Source organism: Schistocerca nitens, chromosome 2, assembly GCF_023898315.1.
Source record: "Schistocerca nitens isolate TAMUIC-IGC-003100 chromosome 2, iqSchNite1.1, whole genome shotgun sequence".
NCBI lineage: Eukaryota > Metazoa > Arthropoda > Insecta > Orthoptera > Acrididae > Schistocerca > Schistocerca nitens.
In genome coordinates this window covers 550,547,303-550,572,349 of record NC_064615.1, presented here as the reverse complement: position 1 = coordinate 550,572,349, position 25,047 = coordinate 550,547,303, and the positions used below count along the sequence as shown (strand labels likewise).

The window sequence follows — 25,047 nt, the reverse complement described above, 5'->3', positions numbered from 1 at the left end:
CGCGCCACGGACTGAACCGGCAGCCCGGCGCACAGCTGGTGTGACGCACCCGTCGGGCCGCTTCCCGCGCGCACCGCTTCTACGAAACGACGCCGCGTCGAGCAGCTGCCGCCTCGCGTTCACCGTGGCCACGTGCGCACTCATCCTCGTGGACAGCCCAGTCGCTCCACACTTCAGCCTCATCTATGTTTTCGACAGCGCCGTTCGGGCTAATGCCCATCATTTGACTCGCCAACTGATCGGAATGGAATGGAACAAAACATTGCGCACAGTGTTGCCACTCTTGGCGAGCTTGCAGTCTTAGCTCATTCGGCCGCGTTCCCACTCGCGCACACTCAGTAATGCCAACTCGTGGAATTTCCCTGGGCTTCTCGGTGGATTACGCAGCACAATTTCGTCAGGCGATGTGGACGTCAGAATTTACAAGAAAGAGTGCAGCGCTTTTCCGCATGGTGAAGCCCCTGCAAAGCGAGTCATCATTGTTACTATAGAGGGAGAACGGTTAATAACAATAATACTTGCTAAAGAACCGACCAAAAAGCAGCGCTTCTCTCCTGAGAGTCGTCACGTGCTTTTTCTCTGGTGTCTGGGCAGATATTTTCAATTGCGTATTTGCTATCCCAAACAGATAGTGCTCATCACGTCTTTCATGCGGCTCCCAGTGTCAACGGATATCGTCGGTTTGTTTCTCGTTGCAAACAAAATGATTTTAAAATTGGTATTTTCCGAGCCCATTCAACAGACCAGTCCCAAATTAGTCTAGTGCTAAATTATTTTTATCGATATGTATTAACAGGGATACTGTCCTCAGCTCATGGTCTTGCGGTAGTGTTCTCGCTTACCGCGCGCGGGGTCCCGGGTTCGATTCCCGGCGGGGTCAGGGATTTTCTCTGTCTCGTGATGACTGGGTGTTGTGTGTTCTTCATAATCATTTCATCATCATTGATTTGCAAGTCGTCGCAGTGGCGTCAACTAAAAATGACTTGCAATACGGCGGCCGAACTTCCCCGCATGGGGCCTCCCGGCCAACAATGCCATACGATCATTTCAACAGGGATAGTAAAACGAAAAGACTAACCAGTACTCCAGCTGCGACGGGACCGCCCTGGCCCGCGTCCACTGCTATCACAATGCAGAATCAGCGCTGTCTGGTTATTGCTAGAGTACATGTTATTCGTCGTGTTTTACTGCCCCTGTTAATATATAGCGATAATACTAATATCGCACTAGTCTAATTAATCTTGATCCGCTCAAGTGAATGGGAACGTAGAATTATGCTTTAAAAATCATTTTGGTTGTAACAGGAAACAAAACAGAAGATTTCCGTCGACAATGGAAGTGACGAACACTGTTTCTTTGGGAGATATAGCAAATATCTGCCTCAACATCGTAAAAAAAAACACCTGGCGACTCTTAGGAGAGAGACCCTAGCGGTGCACTTAACACATCGGATACAACCACCAACTAACGCTATATCTTAGGTGCAACTGAGAGACGGTTTTCTAAATGCTTGCGTTTCGTGTATCTGAGAACGGACGTCGGTACCAGCCTGGTGTTAACCTAGTGGGGTAGGCAAACCCGCCTAAAAACCACGTCCACGCCGGCATATACATCAGCCCTCGTTGTTAATCCGCGAGGCTGATTCAATCCGGGTCAGGCTTGTCTTCCTGGTCCCAGAAACAGCGGGTTAACGCGCTCTGCTATTCGGGAGGTCTCTCATAGTTTAGCGTTTTTTTTTTTTTATGTTGCGCGCAGTGCTACTAAATGCGGAAGGGTGAGTATACATCTGCACAGGACGAACATTTACATAATCAAATGCGGCGCTAAATAACTTGCTCAACAGAAAAGGACTCCCACAAGACAAAACCTTAGCTCTGGTCGCGGAATAGCTATAATTGAGAGATAAACTCGGAAATAAAGAAACATCGACGACTCGCAAAAAATTAACTCTCTCGAAGCCAACGAAATGTCCAGTAGATTTGTAAAATCTGGTATACTTTTCAGCTTTTAAATGGTGCACGAAGAGAGGATATTCTTTAAGTGACTGACAAGACACTGTTCCGCGAAGAGCTCTAAATTGCCTAATCTCTAAGAATAGTGATCATCCTACGACAAAGACGCCTATAGCGTATGGTGACGAAATTTGGACCCATTATTGGAAAGGTCTTGATTTCTTTCCAACACAAGTACTAAACATCACCACGTCGTGCTGATCGCTTGAACGAAACTAGTTGCTAATAACATCTCAGCCCAAAGGATGGTCTGAATAACACAGTGCTTTGCTAAGCATGCTCCTTGCTGTGATTTTCCTCATCCAGCTAGTTGTAGGGGAGGACCTACAATTTTAAGCAGACTTTGAAGCACAGTGCATTTCAGCATTTGTCACACTGACAAATCACTGCCAGATGTAAAAGGCGCGCTGAGTGACAGGATGAGGTCCTAGCACTGACTGAAGATTGAGACCCGGATCTTTGAATTTGTCATCTGGCACCAACCATTAAGCCACCCAAGCCAAAGAAAAAAAGAATAACTAAAACTGATTCCAATAAACTTTTTTTTTTCTTAATACGATTCTCCTAAGTTCATGTGTTGCCTTTTACCTTCACACACTGAAAAATAAAGCACAGTCCTTCCTAAAGCAGACATTTAGTCTTGGTTAAGAGGAAATAAGTGCCTATTTCCACCCAGAGATCACGAATCAGAACTGTTAGTTGTAGTAAAAGATAATCCAATGCAATGCTTGGACTAATTTGATGCCAGCCGGAGTGGCCGTGCGGTTCTAGGCGCTACAATCTGGAACCGCGTGACCGCTACGGTCGCAGGTTCGAATCCTGCCTCGGGCATGGATGTGTGTGATGTCCTTAGGTTAGTTAGGTTTAAGTAGTTCTAAGTTCTAGGGAACTGATGATCACAGCAGTTAAGTCCCATAGTGCTCAGAGCCATTTGAACTAATTTGATGAAAAAAGAGTTTCCATTCTGATCCTATTGTCTTCATATGATGCCGGCCGCGGTGGTCTCGCGGTTCTAGGCGCGCAGTCCGGAACCGTGCGACTGCTACGGTCGCAGGTTCGAATCCTGCCTCGGGCATGGATGTGTGTGATGTCCTTAGGTTAGTTAGGTTTAAGTAGTTCTGAGTTCTAGGGGACTGATGACCACAGCTGTTAAGTCCCATAGTGCTCAGAGCCATTTGAACCATCTTCATATGATATGCTTCCTCAAGATACGTAATGAACATGGGCTGTACCATAGAGAAACACAGGCGAAAATAAACAGGCATTCCTTGTGTCGCCTTCCAGTTGGAAGATCAGAACATGAAAAACTATTCAGATAGGACAGAAACATGGTCGTGACTCACACGGGGAAACGACGAATACGGAAAGAAGATGACATACTGGAAAGGAGATGCGCTGATAAGTACTGCAGTGGAGGAAACACAAGCAGGAGTGGTTCTGACCGTAGTAGAGAGGGCCCTAATTACGCACAAACATCTCAACTAGAAATGACTTTCACACCAAGTTTAAAACTCTTGTTGGCGTTATCAATGCGCTCAACTTTCGAGAGCAGCCTTTCCAAGATCAAATAGAACACCGTTAACTGTACGGCAAATATAATATTACAGCAACGAACATGCGAGAAAAAAAGTTAACGTAAATAATGCATACATCTGATAAGATACTTCAAGGTAAGCAGGAAAGTACCGCACAGCTAATAAGGAAACCACAAGAAACTGATACTTCGCTTTATCGTCAAACATACTGTCGACAGTTAGATAGCTCGGACTTAATGGGAGTGTTGTCAGGAGAAAGTTGTTTATCAAGAACCATGGAAACGGCCGCAGCCCATCTCGAAAAAGCAAATAAGGATTAGCAACGACTATACTGTGTTCGACCCGCCGCCCTCTCGTATACGAAGCTAGTGTCGTAGCATTGCGACATCCCGCAATGAGGCACATGACTGTGACGATGAGAAGGATGCTGAACACTTCGTATGTTACTATTCGGAAGACAACCTTGATTTGTCTTGGGGTCTCTCCCGTTTCTTCCAATTCATTTCAGACTTCCAAGCGCTGATATATACCAAGATAACTCCTTGCCTTTCTCTATCATCAATATCTGTATTAGGATGTTTTCTTATTGCAATGTCAATCGCTGCTGAATGTACAGTGTTGTGGTAACTACCGTCGTCAGTCTACTGTTTTGCTGTTTATTTGTTCAATACAATTACTCATAATCGTCAACAGATAAACTTTACATTTTTTCCCAAAGGACAATAACAAACAGGCTAATTTCGCAATATGTTAAATCTGACCGAGGCGCTTTTGCGTAGAATAACGGTTCTTTTCCACGAAGTACTAACTATTTGAAAATCACTTTTACTCGTGTAGTCTTCACGTGTCATCATATTCAACATGCATCAAGAGGATCTACCTCGTGTTGCCGTTGTCTTTTAAATGAGAAACTGCATCCGGCAGACCGCAACACCATGCCAAAACATCCCATTAAAGTGTCCGCAAACTCTTCACACAGCTCAAATGGCACTGACGTGTTACACCGCCATGACAATTGTACACAACTACTGCGCTTGTATTACAAAAATTATATCCAGCAAATAAACTTGTCAAACATTCATTACGTCAAATGGAATTTTGTTCACAACAAGCTCTCTCTCTCTCTCTCCCCCCTCCCCCCCCCCTCTCTCTTTCTCTCTCTCTAACACACACACACACACACTCTCTTAATTCGGTTAAGCAGCGAACTCGAGAGAAATGTTTACTTACAGCAAAGTGTTCTGGTACAAGAGAAAGCAAAACCGTGTATATTACAGTATTTATCCGGCGGACGAGACGCTAATGTAATGAATCTGCGTTTAGTTTTGCTGATGAGAGTGGTGCAGTAAAAGAGAAACGAAGTAAATCTGACCTGGCGCCTGAAGTAATCACTGTAATTGCGGTGTTGAGCGCACAGTTTCAAAGAAAGTTTAACGCCGCCCAGGCGTCAGCCAGAAAAATTTCCACTCCATGTTGTGGGGACCAACACTAAAACGTAACAACGTAACCGATTCGAGTTTATCTTCTGCCCCTAATAACCTCATCGTGGGCTGGACGTTTAACACCAATTTACATTTCTTTCTTTTTTTAACCGCGAAACCTATTGTGCAGTGCTTGGCACTGGAAACTTCGTACCAATGTTAGTTATAGCCAATCTCTTTCTTATCCCATTAATGTTTCGGCTACCTCTCTCTCTCTCTCTCTCTCTCTCTTATTCCCGTCAAGTATGAGGCGGGTGTAAAATTAACTTCTACCTACGAAAGTGCCCTGATTTATTTTGCATGAAATGTATTCCGAGTTGCGATCGTGGGCAGCCATAAGCTATATAATGAAATGACGACAGTGGAAATTTGTGTCTAACCGAGACTCGAACCCGGATTTCCTTCTTACCGCGAGAGGTCGCTTTATCTTTTTTTTTTCATTTTTTTCGTCTTTGATCGTTGTGTTTGGTCGTTGCGGACGTCACGTAACATCAGTTCAAGTTCGTTGTTGATCCTATCACTCAGTTTTTTATTGCAGATGCCAACCAGCTCTCTGACCGAACACGCTGAGCTACCGTGCCGGCTACATTTAGGATACTCACGTCCAGACCCAAACTTCCCACGTCGTCAACCACGTGTCTACAACCTGTACTCGTACATCCATTATGTATATTCCCGTACAGGGGAGACATTTCACTTCAAAGTCGCTTGCCCGAGCACAGCAATATTGTACTGATTTACTTTATCCCCTTGACCCCTACGCTAGACTTAGACAGCACAATTGTTGCATATTCTACCTCGAATACCGGCATCGAAATATACTTCAGTGAGTTCCGAGAGAAGGATTCGTTGAGCATTTGTTATACTCTTCTTTGAGCACGCGTTGCACTTCCGTATATGCTACAGCGCCCTTTACGATCCTTATGCACTACACTTCTTCAATCACCTCAACAAACCTAATTCTTTCATCTGCATTCCTTACTCTTCATTTCACGAAACTGTTCCGTTTCGTATCACTTCGTGACAGGCGCAGAAATTTACCGCTTCTGTTGTAGATGGACATTATCAGTCTTCTCTCTTGTTAATGAGCACTACCTTGCATTGTTTTCAACGGAAGCTGCCATTCAGTAAACAAAGAGGAGATGATATCCAAATCGCTGTGTTTCCTTACTAACAAGTGACGATAATTTCTTGTAGACGATAGCGGCGTCATCGAACCATTTTGGAGTGCTGTTGAAGCTAAATGACAGTTAATGTATGATACAGCTGAAAGGGATTATTACGATGGGATAAGGATTTAATTATCACATCGAAAAAATAAATTTATGTACCAATTTGATTGTTTGCAGGTTTCCTTGCCATTTTGTTTTGGTTATTCTAGTTTTGGAGTAAACTTTGAATAATATAGGTGAAAGTATAATCTTTCGTTATCCTGTCGATCTTCTGTGACAGTGCATGGTGACTGACAGTGTCACAACTAGTCGTCAGGTCGGTAAAAGTTACGTGTGTAATTTTCCGAGTCATCCTCGGTAAACTGCGTGATTTTGAGGACCTAAAACGCGCAGCTTTTTCCTGCTTTTGCTGTTGTATTAGGAATAACTCTACAACAAGAATCAAACGATTCAGCAACATTCGTTCGAAGATTTTGAGCATGTGGCACAACAAGGATATTACCCTTCAGTTTTCTGACGACTTTCCAGTTTTTAAGGAAGTTATCACAAGTAATTTCCTCTAGGTTTTGAGTAAATTACAGGCTTTTATACGTTTGTTGAAAAGAGTCAAAATCAACTCTCTCTTTTCTTCCTGATGGATCAGTATACAGTTTTGCATAGCATCATATGCAAGAACCAATTTAGGAAGACGGACTGCGCGTATTTATAAGTGTTTACTGTTTACAACATCCCGTACTTGGAAAAATGTAAATACTGTTCGATCTTAGAATACGCTATAGGGTCCAGCAATGGCAGACGTTAGGTATAGACTGATCAATAATTAGACTGAGGAGAGAAAAGTCATGCGACAGTGATTTGCACACACACACACACACACACACACACACACACACACACACACAGATGGCAGTAGTATCGTACACACGGTACAAAAGAGCAATGCATTGGCGGAGCTGCCATTTGGTGCTCAAGTGATTCACGTGGAAAGATTTCCGAGGTGATTATGGCCGCATTACGGGAAATAACAAACTCTGAACGCGAAATGCTGGCCGCTGTGGCCGAGCGGTTCTAGACGCTTCAGTCCGGAACCACGCGGCTGCTACGGTCGCAGGTTCGAATCCTGCCTCGGGCATGGATGTGTATGATGTCCTTAGGTTAGTTAGGTTTAGGTAGTTCTAAGTTGACCTCAGATGTTAAGTCCCATAGTGCTTAGAGCCATTTGAACCATTTTTGAACGCGATATAGTATTTGGAGTTAGACGCAAGAGACATCTCATTTCAGAAATCGTTCGGGAATTCAATATTCCGCGATCCACAGTGTCAAGAGTGTGCTGCGAATAGCAAGTTTCATTCATTATCTCTCACCACGGATAAGACAGTGCCCGACGGCCTTCACTTAACGACCGAGTGCAGCGGAGTTTGCGTAGAGTTGTCAGTGCCAAAGGAAAAGCAACACTGCGTGAAATAACCACAGAAATAAATGTGGGACGTACGACGGACGTATCCGTTAGGATAGCGCGGTGAAACTTCGTATTGTTGGGCTATGGCAGCAGACGATCGACGCGAGTGCCTCTGCCTCGGCTGTAGCGCCTCTCCTGGTCTCGTGACGATATCGGTTGGACCCTAAACGACTGGAAAACCGTGGCCTGGTTAGATGAGTCCTGATTTCAGTTGGAAAGAGCTGATGGTAGGGTTCGAGGGTGGCTCAGACCCCACAAAGCCATGGTCACAAATTGCCAACAACACACTAAGCTGGTGGTGGCTCCATGTTAGTGGAGGCTGTCTTTACACGGAGTGTATTGGGTCCTCTGGTCCAACTGGTTATGTTCGGCTACTTGGAGACCATCTGCAGCCATTCATGGACTTCATGCTCTCACATAAATGTGTCATGTCACCGGGCCACAATTGTTCGCAACTGGTTTGAAGATCGCTCTGGACAGTTTGAGCGAATGATTTGGCCACCCATATCGACCGACATGAATCTCATTGAACATTTATGGTACATAATCGCGAGCTCAGCTCTCGTACAAAATCCTGCACCGGCAACACTTTCGCAATTATGGACGGCTATAGAGGCACCATGGCTTAGTATTTATGCAGAGGACTTCCAACGACTTGAGTCCACGCCAGGTCGAGTAGCAGCGCTACGCTGGGGAAAAGTAGTTCCGACACGATATTAGAAGGTATCCCGTGACTTTTGTCACCACAGTGCAACCGTTGCTTTATCGTTCTTATAAACAGATGTATTGTACTCTATATTCCTTCCACTCACGTGTGACTGTTGGCTTCGAGAGAGATTCTCGACGGATACGAGCCAAGGAAAGGGCTAACTCAACAGAATATTCTTAGGTAAATCTAATAGCAATTCTGCAAAGGCCACGCGCGCTGTTCGCTTGAGGTTAATATCAACTGTTTTCGAATACTGAGAGTGCATGTTCGAGTATTACGCGTTTGGGAGGTTGCGCGGCCTCGAAGCACGGGCGCCGGTGGCAGCTGGGTGGCTACGGCTGCGGTTATCGGCGCTGGCGCAGCAGAGCTCGGCTCGGCACAGGGAGTGGCTGTGCTGGGTCTGGGGTCGGCTGACGCCGCGGTATTGATCTGGCGACACCCTGACACCCCGGCGGCCTTCGAGGCGACGCGTCGCGGCTGGGGCCTGCTGAACGCCCAGACACAGCGCAGCTCCGGAGATGCGCTCCAGCGGGGCTCTGCAACCGTGCCTTCGCGACAGGATGCTGGCAGTCTTACGGGCAGCACACGCACAACAGTTGAGGGTCAACTGCGAAACAGAGATACTGGCTGTTGTCAACCGTATCCTATAATGTTCCAATGCACTATCAGTGTGAGAAAGTGCGCTGCTATCGAGTCCTACTCTTAAGATTCAAAATTAACAGTAAATTAGCAGTCTTTAAGTTATAGAAAACATGCTATGCTATTACTAGGGAATATTTCTAACATTGCACAAAGTCTTCCGAATATTTTCTTATTCTGTAATAATATTTTCTTCGGGGAAGATCACTTTGGATTCCGTATAAATATTGGAACACGTGAGGCAATACTGACCCTACGACTTATCTTAGAAGAAAGATTAAGGAAAGGCAAACCTAAGTTTCTAGCATTTGTAGACTTAGAGAAAGCTTTTGACAGTGTTGACTGGAATACTCTCTTTCAGATTCTGAAGGTGGCAGGGGTAAAATACAGGGGGCGAAAGGCTATTTACAATTTGTACAGAAACCAGGTGGCAGTTATAAGAGTTGAGGGGCATGAAAGGGAAGCAGTGGTTGGGAAGGGAGTGAGACAGGGTTGTAGCCTTTCCCCGATGTTATTCAATCTGTATATTGAGCAAGCAGTGAATGAAACAAAAGAAAAATTCTGAGTAGGTATTAAAATCCATGGAGAAGAAATAAAAACCTTGAGGTTCGCCGATGACATTGTAATTCTGTCAGAGTCAGCAAAGGACTTGGAAGAGCATGTGAACGGAATGGATAGCGTCTTGAAAGGAGGTTATAAGATGAACATCAATAAAAGCAAAACGAGGATAATGGAATGTAGTTGAATTAAGACGGGAGATGCTGAGGGTATTAGATTAGGAAATGAGACGCTGAAAGTAGTAAAGGAGTTTTGCTATTTGGGGAGCAAAATAACTGATGATGGTCGAAGTAAAGAGGGTATAAAATGTAGACTGGCAATGGCAAGGAAAGCGTTTCTGAAGAAGAGAAATTTGTTAACATCGAGTATAGATTTAAGTGTGAGGAAGTCATTTCTGAAAGTATTTGTATGGAGTGTAGCCATGTATGGAAGTGAAACATGGACGATAAATAGTTTGGACAAGAAGAGAATAGAAGCTTTTGAAATGTGGTGCTACAGAAGAATGTTGAAGATTAGATGGGTAGATCACATAACTAATGAGGAGGTACTGAATAGGACTGAGGAGAAGAGAAGTTTGTGGCACAACTTGACTAGAAGAAGGGATCGATTGGTAGGACATGTTCTGAGGCATCAAGGGATCACCAATTTAGAACTGGAGGGCAGCGTGGAGGGTAAAAATCGTAGAGGGAGACCAAGAGATGAATACACTAAGCAGATTCAGAAGGATGTAGGTTGCAGTAAGTACTGGGAGATGAAGAAGCTTGCACAGGATAGGGTAGCATGGAGAGCTGCACCAAACCAGTCTCAGGACTAAAGACCACAACAACAACACATTCTGTAATAGCTAAACAAAGAATTAAAACGTGTAATTATTAAAACACAGGGAGCGAAGAGCTATTTACTACGTGTACAGAAACCAGAGGCCAGTCATAAGAGTTTAGGGGCATGAAAAGGAAGCAGTGATTGAGAAGGCAGTGAGACAGTGCTGTAGCCTAACGCCGATGTTATTCAATCTTTATGTTGAGCAAGCAGTAAAGGAAACCACAGAAGAATTTGGAGAAGGAATTAAAGTTCGGGGAGAATAAATAAAAACTTTTGACGTTGCCGATGAAGTAAGTCTGTCAGTGATAGCAAAGGACTTGGAAGAAAAATTGAATGGAATGGACAGTCTTGAAAGGATAATATAAGAACAACATCAAGCAAAGCAAAACAAGGATAATCGAGTATAGTCAAATTAAATCAGGTGATGGAGAGGAAATAAGATTAGGAAACGAGGAAACGAGACACTTAAAGTAGTAGATGAGGTTTGCTATTAGGACAGCAAAATAACTGATGACAAGAAAAGCGTTTCTGAAGAAGAGAAATTGGTTAACATCAAATATAGACTTAACTGTTAGGAAGTCTTTTCTGAAGGTATTTGTCTGGAGTGTAGCCATGTATGGAAGTGAAACACGAACGATAAATAGTTTAGACAAGAAGAGAATAGAGGTTGAAATGTGGTGCTACAGGAGAATGAAGATTAAATGGGTAGATAACGTAACTAATGAGGTGGTACTGAATAGAATTGGGGAGACAAGAAATTTGTGGCACATGGCTAACAGAAGGGATCGGTTGATAGGACACAAGGGGCCACCAATTCAGTATTGGATGGAAGAGTGTGTGTGGGGGGGGGGGGGGGGGCGGGGGGGGTTAAAAATCTTAGAGGGAGACCAAGAAACGAATCAGCAAGCAGATTCAGAAGGATGTAGGTTGTAGTAGTTATTCGGAGATGAAGAGGCTTGCACAGGATAGAGTGGCATGGAGACTGTATTAAACCAGACTTCGGACTGAAGACCACAGCAACAATATTTACTTCCGGAAAATATGGTTCCTAATTTAGGGTTTCCTAGCTACGAGTTGTAAATAAACGCTAAAATTTGATCAGTTAATAACATAGCGTTTATTCGCACCAAACGTTTGTTTCAAAGATAAAGAGTGCTATATAGCTGTTGGTAACTCTGCAGACGTTTCAGTCTTAATAAGAAAAAATGCTCAGTCTTCGTACTTTTTGATACGTTTAAGAACTTTCCGAATATCATCGTCGACATCTGCACAAAGATTGTTAATACCAGCGAAAGCAACTGATGCACTTAAACCAGGTCTCTGTAGAGGTATCAGTTAAATACACATCGTCGCAGTAAAGGCGCTCCTCGTCTTCTTCATATTTAGATGATGAGTCTTTGAATCTGGTTTCATCACGGAGTCTTCCTCAGCATGATCCTGCTTCTTCGTGACTGTGTGGTTCTTTCATACGAAGAGCTTCTTTTTGGTAGTCCCAGTAGTCGAAGGTCTATCAGATGCATCAAATGAAGCTCCTGGAATAGCATTTGTTGAAGGCGATGTTTTTACTGCAGTCTTGGTACCTGCTTCCTTTTTCCATTTAACCAGAGATGGCTTCAAAGCCTTTTTGAGAGGAGAGACCATTAACACTACTATTATACCTGCTTTTGGTATTGTGTTCGATGGTGGAAGTACAGGACGTAGGCTTATTTCTAAAATACTAACAGTTGTTTCTTGCATTCCATTAACTGCAGTCGACAATGGCTCTGTTGTGGGTTCTGGCTTCTTATCCGCATTTGCTATAGATTGCTGAGGACGAAAGTATAGAGACGAAGAAAGCAGGGGCTACTGAAACTATTTGCAGCCACTTCATTGTTGTGGCTCTGCAGTGCGCGCAATCCATCAACAGCCCAACGTGTTTGTCTCTCAGTGATGGGAAAGGTGGCATCTGGCAAAAATTCAGAGTATGTGTTTGTATAAACTGACGCACCAAATTTCGGGCCATCACTTACTTCTGTCTATGCACAATTTAACCCATATGTGAGTGGCGGACGACACTTTTATCAATTAGATAAGAAAGGGCATGCTCCGTACTACTCTCTCAAATAAAATGTTTGAAAATTGCGTCTTACGTGGCTTTAGGAAGGACTTCCAACAGAACTCTGCAGAAACTGTTAATCCTGACCACAGTGAAAAAATGGCTGTGGGGAACGAAGTGTTAACAGCACCGGCACCAAACTCACAATGATGTATCAGAATGACTTTCGCTACTGATTATTGGGGCGAACTATGGAGTGCAGCACCAAGCAAGGGAGATATTCTGCTACTCGGAATTAGGCAACCACCCGAAATATGGGCACTTTGCCCTAATGTGCTGCTTGTCACAATCTCGTCGATTAAATATCAAAACGTCACAAAAGCGACTTGAAATGCAACGATCACTTAAGGTCAGTTGCAGGGATGGCCAATGCTCAGTTTTGATTTGTTAGGAGAATTCTCGGAACATGTAGCTCAGCTATAAAGGAAACCTCATACAGAACACTAGTGCGACCCATTATTGGGTACCGCTCGAGTTTTTCCAATCCCAACCACGTCGGACTAAAGAAAGACATCGAAGAAATTCAGATGTGTGTTGCTAAATTTGTTAACGTAAGTTCGATCAACACGCGAATATTGTAGAAATGCTGCCTGAAATCGAAGAAAAGAAGACTTCTTTTCGCGAAACGCTGCTGAGCAATTTTAGAGGCATTTGCGACGGACTGCAGAACGATCCTACTACCACCAGCAAACATCTCGCGTAAGGACCACGAAGACAGGGTAAGGAAGCATGTGGACAGTCGCTTTTTCCTAACTCCATTTGCTAGTGAAACAGGAAAGAGAATGGTTAGCATTAGTAGACCGTATGGTAGCTTGTCGAGTACTTTTGTAGTACATGAAACATGCGCTGAGTACAAATTACTGAAAGGTGAAGTCTACGGGAGAAGTAGTAACAATCTAGGTTTGGACTAGCATAAAAAAACACTGCGTTGCGAAATCTGCCCGCGTAGCGATCACCAAAGTTCGGGGAACTGGGCATAGAACAAATGATAAGAAGAGGAAGAAGAAAAGAAGAAAAATAAGAAGAACAAAAAGAAGTACATCCTAAAGCAAGTGTATTCTGAGGAGGCTTGTAATTGTTGCATTACTGTCACACAATATTCCTCTTGTAATCCTGGGAAGAAGAGGCATAAGACCCATTCTCCGACCACCCAAGAAGATAGAAGACATGTTGCGCTGGGATAAGGACAGTTTCGGTCTCAGCGTCCCTGATATTTACAAGATTCCTTGTAAGTGCGGAAGCAGCTACATCATTATATACGTACCGTTACCGACCGCTGTGCAAAATGCCACAGGCACATTACGGCTCTCCGTCCGCCCACAGGCTGTGGTAGGCCGATTGGTACCGACCGACCGCCCTGTCGTCCTGTGCCAATGGCGTCATTGCATACAGTATGGACGGGCTTGGGGTCAGCACACCGCTCCCTCGTCCGTTGTAAGCTTTCGGACATGGAGCAGCTACTACTCGGTCAAGCAGCTCGTCAACTGGCATGACATGGCTGGGTGCACCCCGTTTCGGTCCTCCCACCAAGGTAAAGTCCCTGCCAGTACCAAATGTTCAAAATGGTTCAAACGGCTCTAGGCACTATGGGACTTTAACATCTGAGGTCATCAGTCCTCTAGACTTAGAACTACTTAAACCTAACTAACCTAAGGACATCACAGGCATCCATGCCCGAGGCAGGATTCGAAGCTGCGACCGTAGCAGCAGCGCGGTTCCGGACTGAAGCGCCTAGAACCGCTCGGCCACAAAGGCCGGCCCTGCCAGTACCGTATGCAGTTTGCCGCTCTAACCACTCAGCTACTGATGCGTACAAGTTACAGCCCGGGAACTTCAAATCTCAGTATTTTCTGAATAAAAAACACAGATTAATTACGAAACTAAAATATTGCCCCAGACTTCTACACACTGGGATTCTGTTATAAAACAAGCAGTATAAATTAGAATATGCGAAAACAATATCAACCGGGACAACGGCTGTATTCTCACCGGTGCGGTGAAGCGAGTTCTCGACGCTGCGAAGACAAAAAGAAATGCGCTGACATCGCTAGTGCAGATATGGACACAATATCAAGCAGAATCGCGTAATGATGACGTATGCTGTTCTATATCATAAGCAGTCTACAGGTTACGAACGGTTATCATAACAGCTACCTCGACAGTCAGTAATTCTTGATAAAGACGATGGACGATTTAATCGAAAGCTCGAACTTGTACACAGTTCTGATGTTACAAGTACACCGAGAATGTTTTATATATAGTACGTGTAGGGGTTGGTCAAAATTACGGGCAATACAGCGAGAAATCCATTCCTGAACATCAAAGCAGATGCTAGCAAAGCCTACAGATTTCGCTGTTGGTTCAAAAATGGCTCTGAGCACTATGGGGCTTAACCTCTGAGGTCATTAGTCCCCTAGAACTTAGAACTACTTAAACCTAACTAACCTTCGAACATCACACACATCCATGCCCGAGGCAGGATTCGAACCTGCGACCGTAGCGGTCGCGCGGTTCCAGACTGTAGCGCCCAGAACCGCTCGGCCACCCGGTCGGCTTTCGCTGTTGCATCTGACCACGAATAACGTCCGTGCAACGCCCTCAATACGTCGCAAGTGTCAGTCGTAGTCATGACAATGTTCTCTGTAGTTGTGAGTGCATTTTGTCGGTCGAAGCTCAGTGAATTCGAACGCGGGCAAACTGTTCGTGGTCGTATTGTTGGCACTTCCGTAACCAAGGGAGCCGAAGCGTTTGGTGTTTCAAGAGGCGCCGTATCGAAGATTTATACCGCATGTAGGGAATGTGAAAAACATCATCCGCTAATTCACAAAGCGGACGAAAGAGTGTGTTGAGTGATGGTGACGGACGGCCATTCATGAGGATTGTACCGAAAAACAAGAGAACTGTTGTTGTAAAAGTCACTGCAGTATTAAGCGTCACACTCGTGAACACTGCCACCACCAAAACAACACGCAGGGAGCACCATAAGCAGTGAACTGCATGGTGAGCTGGAATTCCAGAACCACACATCAGTGATGCAGATGCCAGTAAAAGAAAATGTGGTGCTGAAACCATAAAAGCTGGACTCTGGAGCAATGGAAGGAAGTCATTTGGTCGGATGAGTCTTGTTTCACTCTGTTCACAACTTCGGGCCGAGCTTACGTTCCAAGAGAGAAACGTGGCGGGGGTTCGGTGAGTATTTGGGCAGCCATATCGTATTCCAGGAGGTCCGTGGTTATTCTGCAAGTTCTCATGACTGAAAAAGGATTTTATGACCATTTCGGCTGATTAGGTCGATCCCATCGTACAGTGTCTGTTCCCCATTGGTGACGCAATGTTCCAAGGCGACGGGGCTTCTGACCACACAGTTCGCATCGTCCAGAACTGTTTTTGTGAGCTCTAGGATGACTTGTAGTATCTTAACAGTCACCAGATCTCAATATTATTTAGCCTTTGTGATCTACTTTGGGAAGAAGGATGCGTGATTGCTGTCCATCTCCATCATCGTTAGCTGAAAGTTTGATTATTTTGTAAGAATAATGATATAAGATTCCCCTGAAAACCGCACAGGACTTGTATTTATCCATTCCGAGATGACTGGAGCTCTTTTGAATTCCAAAGAGTTTAGTACAACGCATGATGAATGAAAATGTGTTATATTTTTGCTAGCATATTTTTGTGCGCCCCGTGTATTACGATTGAAGTGATTAAACGCTACCAATTATTACCGATGAAATATAACAACCGCTACCTCCAAAAAACGGATTCTATTCAAGAGCGGCATTATTGCAGGAAGATCTGCAGCGGATAGGCTCTTGGTGCAGGGAGTGGCAACTGACCCTTAACATAGACAAATGTAATGTATTGCGAATACATAGAAAGAAGGATCCTTTATTGTATGATTATATGACAGCGGAACAAACACTGGTAGCGGTTACTTCTGTAAAATATCTGGGAGTATGCGTGCGGAACGATTTGAAGTGGAATGATCATATAAAATTAATTGTTGGTAAGGCGGGAGCCAGGTTGAGATTCATTGGGAGAGTGCTTAGAAAATGTAGTTCATCAACAAAGGAGGTGGCTTACAAAAAACTCGTTCGACCTATACTTGAGTATTGCTCATCAGTGTGGGATCCGTACCAGATCGGGTTGACAGAGGAGATAGAGAAGATCCAAAGAAGAGCGCCGCGTTTGGTCACAGGGATATTTGGTAAGCGTGATAGCGTTACGGAGATGTTTAGCAAACTCAAGTGGTAGACTCTGCAAGAGAGGCGAATGATCATATAAAATTAATTGTTGGTAAGACGGGTGCCAGGTTGAGATTCATTGGGAGAGTCCTTAGAAAATGTAGTCCATCAACAAAGGAGGTGGCTTACAAAAAACTCGTTCGACCTATACTTGAGTATTGCTCATCAGTGTGGGATCCGTACCAGATCGGGTTGACAGAGGAGATAGAGAAGATCCAAAGAAGAGCGCCGCGTTTGGTCACAGGGTTATTTGGTAAGCGTGATAGCGTTACGGAGATGTTTAGCAAACTCAAGTGGCAGACTCTGCAAGACAGGCGCTCTGCATCGCGGTGTAGCTTGCTGTCCAGGTTTCGAGAGGATGCGTTTCTGGATGAGGTATCGAATATATTGCTTCCCCCTACTTATACCTCCCGAGGAGATCACGAATGTAAAATTAGAGAGATTCGAGCGCGCACGGAGGCTTTCCGGCAGTCGTTCTTCACGCGAAGCATACGGGACTGGAAGACGAAAAGGAGGTAACGACAGTGGCACGTAAAGTGCCCTCCGCCACACACTGTTGCGTGGCTTGCGGAGTATAAATGTAAATGTAGATGTAGATGTATTCAACGTGGGTCTGTTTAGTCAGCGCGAAGAACCGATGGATAACTGTTTAGCCCGCCGTTAACGCCAAGATCATGAAGGATGGAGCACAAGCTTTGAATAGTCAAGAGTAGGGTAGGGAATAGACTGTGGCGTTTTCAGAGGAACCAGCCAAGAATTTAGGAACTTAGGGAGACTACAGATAACTCAAATCTCGACTTTCGGACGGCCGTTTGGAAACGGATCTTCACGAAATACAGTCATGTACGTTAACTACGCTACTATCTAGATCATTTAGATAGAAATTACCAGTTAGCGACAGATGCAAATTAACGAAGAGCTGCTGATAAAGAGTGAGAGCCCATTGTGTGCGAGGATGCGAGCCGGACCTCGGGCAGTCGGACGAGCGCTGGGAGACCCATAGCCAGTGTAGCGCACGCTTCGCTTTCCAGACGGCTGGCGACGCCACACGTGTCACGCACGTGTGAAGTGCCCTGCGGCGCATCCGAGCCGAGGGGAGCAACGTCCCCCACATGTCACAAAGGCCCGCTCTCCAGCGCTTCCTATCACAGCTCGCAAACTCGCGGCCGCGCAATATTCGCCTGCGTAACGCGGGTGCCGGCTAATGGTGAAGCACACTTTTCATAATCACCACACTACGAAATTTTCAACTGTGCGTTGTCAGATACAGGAAAATATCTAAAGCTTTTTTTTTTTTTTTTGTAAGAGAATGTTCTCTGTTGCCCGCCATAGCTGCCAGAAAAGCCTAGTAACGATCAGCAGTCAGCTCTACGGTCGGGGAAAATTTTTATCACACAGCTACATTGTACTGCAATAACAATCTGTGAAAATCTCGTAGCCTTGAAGCCATACTGTGGAAACGGTGCAGTCCGTGGTAAAATCTTGCGCAAAAGCTCCCAGCGTACTGACGTTTTGTCTCCATTTCCAGAGGGAAGTCAGACAATTCATTGGAACCATACTACAGGACTGCCCGTAAGCAGTCACGTATTAGTCGTGCAAAGACTGCATAGCCACCTCCCGTTCTGAAATGCTATCGAGAAAGCATCTGCAGTTATATATACGATCGGATGTTGAGGAAATTCAGCAACTCTACGTACCCGAGTGGGGCGTCAAAAACTGTCGTGAAATGATGATCAGAAAACCGTGAAACTCACTCACTCTAAATGTTACCAACGGTGTTTTTTTCCCGTTGTTAGCCATTCTGTATCACTGCTGAGCGGGCCTCTCTAAAATGCTTCCAGTGGTTTTATTTCGCGATGCAGCTGGCCATAACGCTCTTCCATAGTTTCTCTATACATCCAGCTATCCAATGAATAGTCTCTTGATACCCCGTACATTCCCACCTTACTCCTGCCACATGTGATCGTGACTTTACAAATAATGAAGGAAGGAAGATGGGACTTAAATGGCCACTGCATACATGTCAGATACGGCCGCTGCGTGAGAGATAATAACTTCGCATATACTAACCAAATGTCCCTTAGCGGCCAAAGCCACTGACATGTTGACTCCGTTTGTCGCTGTCTGGAAGTTTGTACCGAAGGAGCATAACTCCAAGAATCGCTGCTACGACTTACGAAACTTTTCATCGGAGCTATCGCTATTAAGAACTTGACTAAATACTAAGTTTATGACGTGAGCGTCGTTGTTTTATACAAAAACGTCATGTACTTGTTTTGACATATAATCATACTGTCTCATAACGTCGATGTAGTTATGATATTTTCTATGGTGCAAATGGCTCTGAGCACTATGGGACTCAACTGCTGAGGTCATTAGTCCCCTAGAACTTAGAACTAGTTAAACCTAACTAACCTAAGGACATCACACACATCCATGCCCGAGGCAGGATTCGAACCTGCGACCGTAGCGGTCTCGCGGTTCCAAACTGCAGCGCCAGAACCGCGCGGCCACGATATTTTCTATGTATTGAGGCGTTCCCTGTATTTAAAGAAGACGCTACTGTCTTACCATCGTCTCTTTACTAAACCATTATTACGTGAAATGTCCACACAATTCCTTCAGATCTCTCAAGCTTACGCTGGTTCCCAGTTATTGTTAAAGATAAACTGTGATATGATGAACAGTTGTGAGTTAATGTTTGAACTGTTATGCATCTTGGTCAACGAAATTTTTAAAGACGGCAGATGCAAATGTAGCACTTCCCTTATCACACTTACGTGGAAAATTTATGCACCACCAGTCGTCATCACTAAAGATTATTCATATCTACTTAATAATAACGATTCGTGTAGGGCTGCGCATCATTTTCCTGTGAAAAATGCCACTAACGTCTATCAAGAGACGCACGTTCTTATAGATCAGACAGAGCATCCCCTAACCATAATTCAACAACCAGCTTCATATCGTCTCATGACAAGCCTTTTGCATCAATTTACACAGATACTCTCTCTGATTACTTTCGGACTAACATTACAATGTCCGGTTAATTCTCTTAAAATTTTCTCACAAACCATAACGAGCCATATTAGCTACGCAAATCTAATATTACCTTTCTTGCAAAAGTTTCTTCACATATGTCATCCATTTATTTACAGGTGAAAATTCAGAGCCCAAAAACCAACTATAGTTATATAATTGCGACAGTCTGACTTCTGAACTGGATTAATCAACCACTTTCAGTGTACGGTGGAATATGACACAGCGTGCAAAATCTCTTTCACGAGCACACACGAGCATTACCAGAGCAGACAACAGCTTTCTGGGTTAGTATCGGCAGTTCGACATTCAGCCAACAATCTACACAGGTTACACTCTTGGAAGTTCTAGACGACTGACTCTTCTAATTACGAACTGTCTTCGCTTTGGTGCTCATGCCAACAACGTACCTCCCGGAATAAGCTGCTTGTTACATGACGCAGCGGAAGCGTCCAGGGCCCTTGCCTGCACCTGCCAGGCGCCGAAACTTATATACGCTGGAGGCCATTTTTAACGATGTCTTCAAATGACTGTTGCCTTTACACAGTACTAATAATAAAAACAAATTCTACCAAACATCCTCTCTCTACTCACAGACTAAACTACTGTAGCCGAGGTTGTTACGTGGCTAGAGCGTTAGCGCTCGGCCAGAAGGGAGTAACATCTTCAGAATCTGTAAATGGAAATAACTGCCATCGCCAGCAATTGGCTGGTAATTGAAAAGAGATGGTAGCACGCAGTTCCTGAATACCAGACTTTCCGTCAACATCCTGTTGTAAGGATCCCGTATCCTTAAAACTCATATTACCTTCTATTTTTCACATTTTCTAACCTTATTCTTTAGTTTGGTTACATACTGAGTATGGACAGCTGGTTAAGATGCATCCAGCAGCAAAAGCCTATCTGTAACTGCTGACAGTACGCGTCGCGTTGCAGTATTCCTGAAGTTCGTGTACAGAAATTCTTGTTTCGTAGCGTACAGGACTTTTCTAAATCAAAGTGTAGCTTAAACTGGTTTTTGTTGCACGAAGAATGCTAACAATAATACCATTTTTTATCCATAATTAACTGTTGTCATTTGAAACTTCCTGGCAGATTAAAACTGTGTGCCGGACCGGGACTCGAACTCGGGACCTTTACCTTTCGCGGGCAAGTGCTCTACCAACTGAGCTACCCAAGCACGACTCACGCCCCGTCCTCAAAGCTTTACTTCTGCCAGTACCTCGTCTCCTACCTTCCAAACTTTACAGAAGCTCTCCTGCGAAGTTTGGAAGGTAGGAGACAAGGTACTGACAGAAGTAAAGCTGTGAGGATGGGGTGTGAGTCGTGCTTGGGTAGCTCAGTTGGTAGAGCACTTGCCCGCGAAAGGTAAAGGTCCCGAGTTCGAGTATCGGTCCGGCACACAGTTTTAATCTGTCAGGGAGTTTCTGCACACTCCGCTGCAGAGTGAAAATCTCATTCTGTTGTCATTTAATTCCTTGATTGTTTGTTTCGCAACATGCTATCGAAGGAACACATATGATTCGCCGACTAGAGAAACGGGTGTGGAGAGGCGTAATGAAGCACTGTACTCGTAGCTAATATCGTCGTAGCAGTGTTGTCACTGTTGTGAAGGCATGTGATGGAGATCTACCCGTCGCATGGGAACGTTCAGCACGGTGGTTACGATCTCACCGAGGCGAAAGCTTTATTCCGGCTACAGGTTTGTTCATTTTGCTTTCATCCTGATCAAAAACACGAACCATGACACTATATCCTACACGCTGCCACCAGTCACCAACACTATACAACTACACTCGCATCCGACATGTATTTCGCTGATTTAGTTTCTAGTCAACAAGCTCACTTCACGCAGTGTAACACATGATATGATAATACACCGACGGAAAAAAATAGTAACACCAAGAAGGAGTTGTGCAACATATGCGAAAGTTGGTAGGCGTGTCTCTACGTCTGAAAGATGATGTCTATTCAAATTTCGCGCTAGTCATATACGAGTGGCGCTAGTAGCGCCACTATGAGGATGCAAGTATGTTTGCTTTAAATACATGCTGTAATGATCGTGAGCATTAATTGCCTTCGAGATTGGACGCGGTGAAATGATGTTAGTCAAGAATGCCTTTAGGGAGACGAAAACGCTATAATCAACATCTCACTGAGTTTGAACGAGGTAGTGTAATAGGGCTAGGAGAAGCTGGGGTTTTCTCCCGCGATATTGCGCAAGGACTCGGCAGGAAAGTAGCCATTGTACATGACTGTTGCCAGTGGTGGTGACGAGAATGTGCGATGGCAAGAAGACTGGACTCTGGACGGCCACGTGGCATTACCGAGGGGGAAGGCCACCGCATTCGGCATGTAGCTCTGGCGCATCGTACTGCATCTGCAGCAGCAGTCTGAGAAGCAGTTGGCACCACTGTGACACAACAGACTGTTACAAACCGTTTACTTCAAGGACAGCTCCGAGCCGGACGTTCTGTAGCGTCCGTTCCATTGATCCCAAACTACCATTTTCGACTTCACTGGTCTCAACCGAAAGCTCTTGAAAGGCAAGGTTGTGTTTTCTAATGAAAGCTGGTTCTGCCTCTGTGCCAGTGATGATCGTGTGTTGGCTAGGAGGGGTCTGCAACCAACCGGTCTGCGTGGTACACACACTGCACCTGCACCTGGAGTTACCGTCTGTGGTGCGATTTCGTACGACAGCAGGAGCACTCTCCTGGTTATCCCACGTACCCTGACAGCAAATTTGTGCGTCAAGGTGGTGATTCGATCTGTTGTGCTGGCAATTCATGAACAGCATTCCAGTGGGTGTTTTCCAACAGGATAACGCTCGCCCACACACCGCTGTTGTAACCCAACGTGCTCTACAGGTGTCCAATCGAGCACATATGGGATATCATCGGACGACGACTCCAGCGTCATCCACAAACAGCTTTAACCGTTTCTGTACTGACCGACCAACTGTAACATGCGTGAAATTCCACCCCACAACCTGACATCCGGCACCTGTATAAGGCAATGCATCCACGTTTGCATGCTTGCACTCAACATTCTGGCGGTTACACCAGTTGTTAATGTACCAGCATTTCACATTTGTAATGGCTTCTCTCGCGCTTACATTAACCCGTGATCTTGCAATGTTAATCACTTAAATATGTTACCTAGACAAATGCATTTCCGTAATTGCATTATTCTACATTAATTAATTTGGTGTTGCGATTATGAACGGCCGGCCGGAGTGGCCGAGCGGTTCTAGGCGCTACAGTCTGGAACCGCGCGACCGCTGCGGTCGCAGGTTCGAATCCTGCCTCGGGGTTGTTTGCGATGTCCTTAGGTTAGTTACGTTTAAGTAGTTCTAAGTTCTAGGGGACTGATGACCACAGCAGTTAAGTCCCATAGTGCTCAGAGCCATTTGAACCATTTTTTGATTATGAACTATACGACCCGTGAGTACGCAGTAACAATACAAAAGAGGAAGCAAGACTCATTCGGGCTCCTGTTGTTTTTTCCTAAGCAACGTGGCGAAATGACGTGTTAGCAGTTTCATAACATCCTGGAGATCCGCTTGCGAAGAGCCCTATCACGAAGCTTTTCTTTCCGTTTCCTCTTTCCTTCTTTTTATTATCACACCACTTCCAAGTTAACATTCTCCGAGGAGTTTTGCACACACGACATGAACGGCAAACTTATATTCTTGTAACCGTTCTGTTGGGTCAGTAATTTTTTTGCGACACGCCATCGTTTGGCCTACTTTTCTGATTTCAGCTAGCTTACCGCACATGCGTCGAAGCCCTGTGATTGGAATCCTTATCAATAGGAAATGTCCGTCGGTTTAAATTTGTTTGCACAGAATATACGTTAGGCTCGAACAGGAGGCAACACAACATTCGCTTACGTCAGCTTGAACAATCATCTCACTTTCCACACACAAAGCGAACTTCATCAACACAATTAAAACATTTTCAATGCTTCTCTGTCAGTGTGTATATGATCTTGAAAAATACGAGAAAGCGGGTTTAAACACTCCTTACCGACCACTAGAGGGAGTCCCTGCCCTGTTATCAATGTGATAACTCTTTCGCTTTCCTCGTTAAAGTTTAACTTATATTTCATAAAAATATAAGAAAACAGATCCAACCTGACATTAGCCTGTTGTCTCCACATCTGGAAACCAATACTCTCCCGAGTTTTCTGGGGGTTCCGGTACTAATAACTAATAGGGCAACAGAATGCCAGCACGTACCAGTGGCGGAGCTGCAAAAGAAAATGTCTTTGTGTGATATATCCGATGATTCCTGTACGTGCTACCGCTGAAAAACCTCATACGTCTGCGATGATAGTCAGATGTCGATTTATAATTTCGTAAGAGAGTTAGTTTATGTAATACCGTCACTACGTCTGTGGGGAGATGGACATCGTGAAGTTACTTTAAAAGGGACAGTATCTTCTGCCAGCAAGTTTCCGTATACTTGCTGTAGCTCGCTATCTCAAGTGCTGCAACAGTTTCATCCATGCTGATGACAATGACGCGCTAATTTCTGGATTTTTTAGCCCGCTAACAACTTATCGCCGATTTATAAGCGAGATAATTTCCTGTGTATACGAGCACTCTCTGCTATACATGGCTCAACAGTAGATAATTAGTATTAATTCTGTGATATAAAAAGGAACATTTGAATGTCTTTCTCTAAAAGTTACGTGTACATATAAAAAGTAATTGACTTACAAATATCGACTATTGGAGTACAAGCATTTACACAGACGTAGATAAATTTTAAATAGACTTGTCATACCGGATTTTGGCTATATGGGTAGAATGAGGCAATCGACCGTTATAGGATTCTGAGACTTACGTGATGACTCCTCTCAGTGCCACATTTTACGAGGACGTCCAGCAGTGAAAAGAAAGTCTAAAGGAGTTCTTACAACAACAGCAGAAAATAATTCTCCGTATGCTCGCTCTAAGATTGTTCTATAACGACAAGATACAATAGGGAATGACTATTAATGACATGGTCTCCAATTTTTACAGAGAACGAATAGTGGATCCTTACTTTCTACGAGCTCACTGTGTCGTGTAAAATCAGTACCACACAGCTGGAGGTATTATAACCTCAGCAACCTCAAAACTCTCGCTATCGAATATAAACAAATCTGGAAGAAGACGAAACAATCTTGGTCGCTAGCGTTTCATTTGCAACAGTACATATTAGTGGACGCATTCGACTAGACTTTCTCTCCAAAAATCACTGAGGCTATTCCGTGACAGTGGTATTCGATACGAA

At 44.5% G+C, this 25,047-nt stretch overlaps 1 protein-coding gene across 1 annotated transcript in view; it reads right to left on the bottom strand.

Moving 5' to 3' along the window:
• LOC126236567 (protein gustavus) overlaps positions 1-25,047 on the bottom strand; it is a 343,635-nt gene that overhangs the window by 151,994 nt on the left and 166,594 nt on the right. The window lies entirely within an intron of this gene.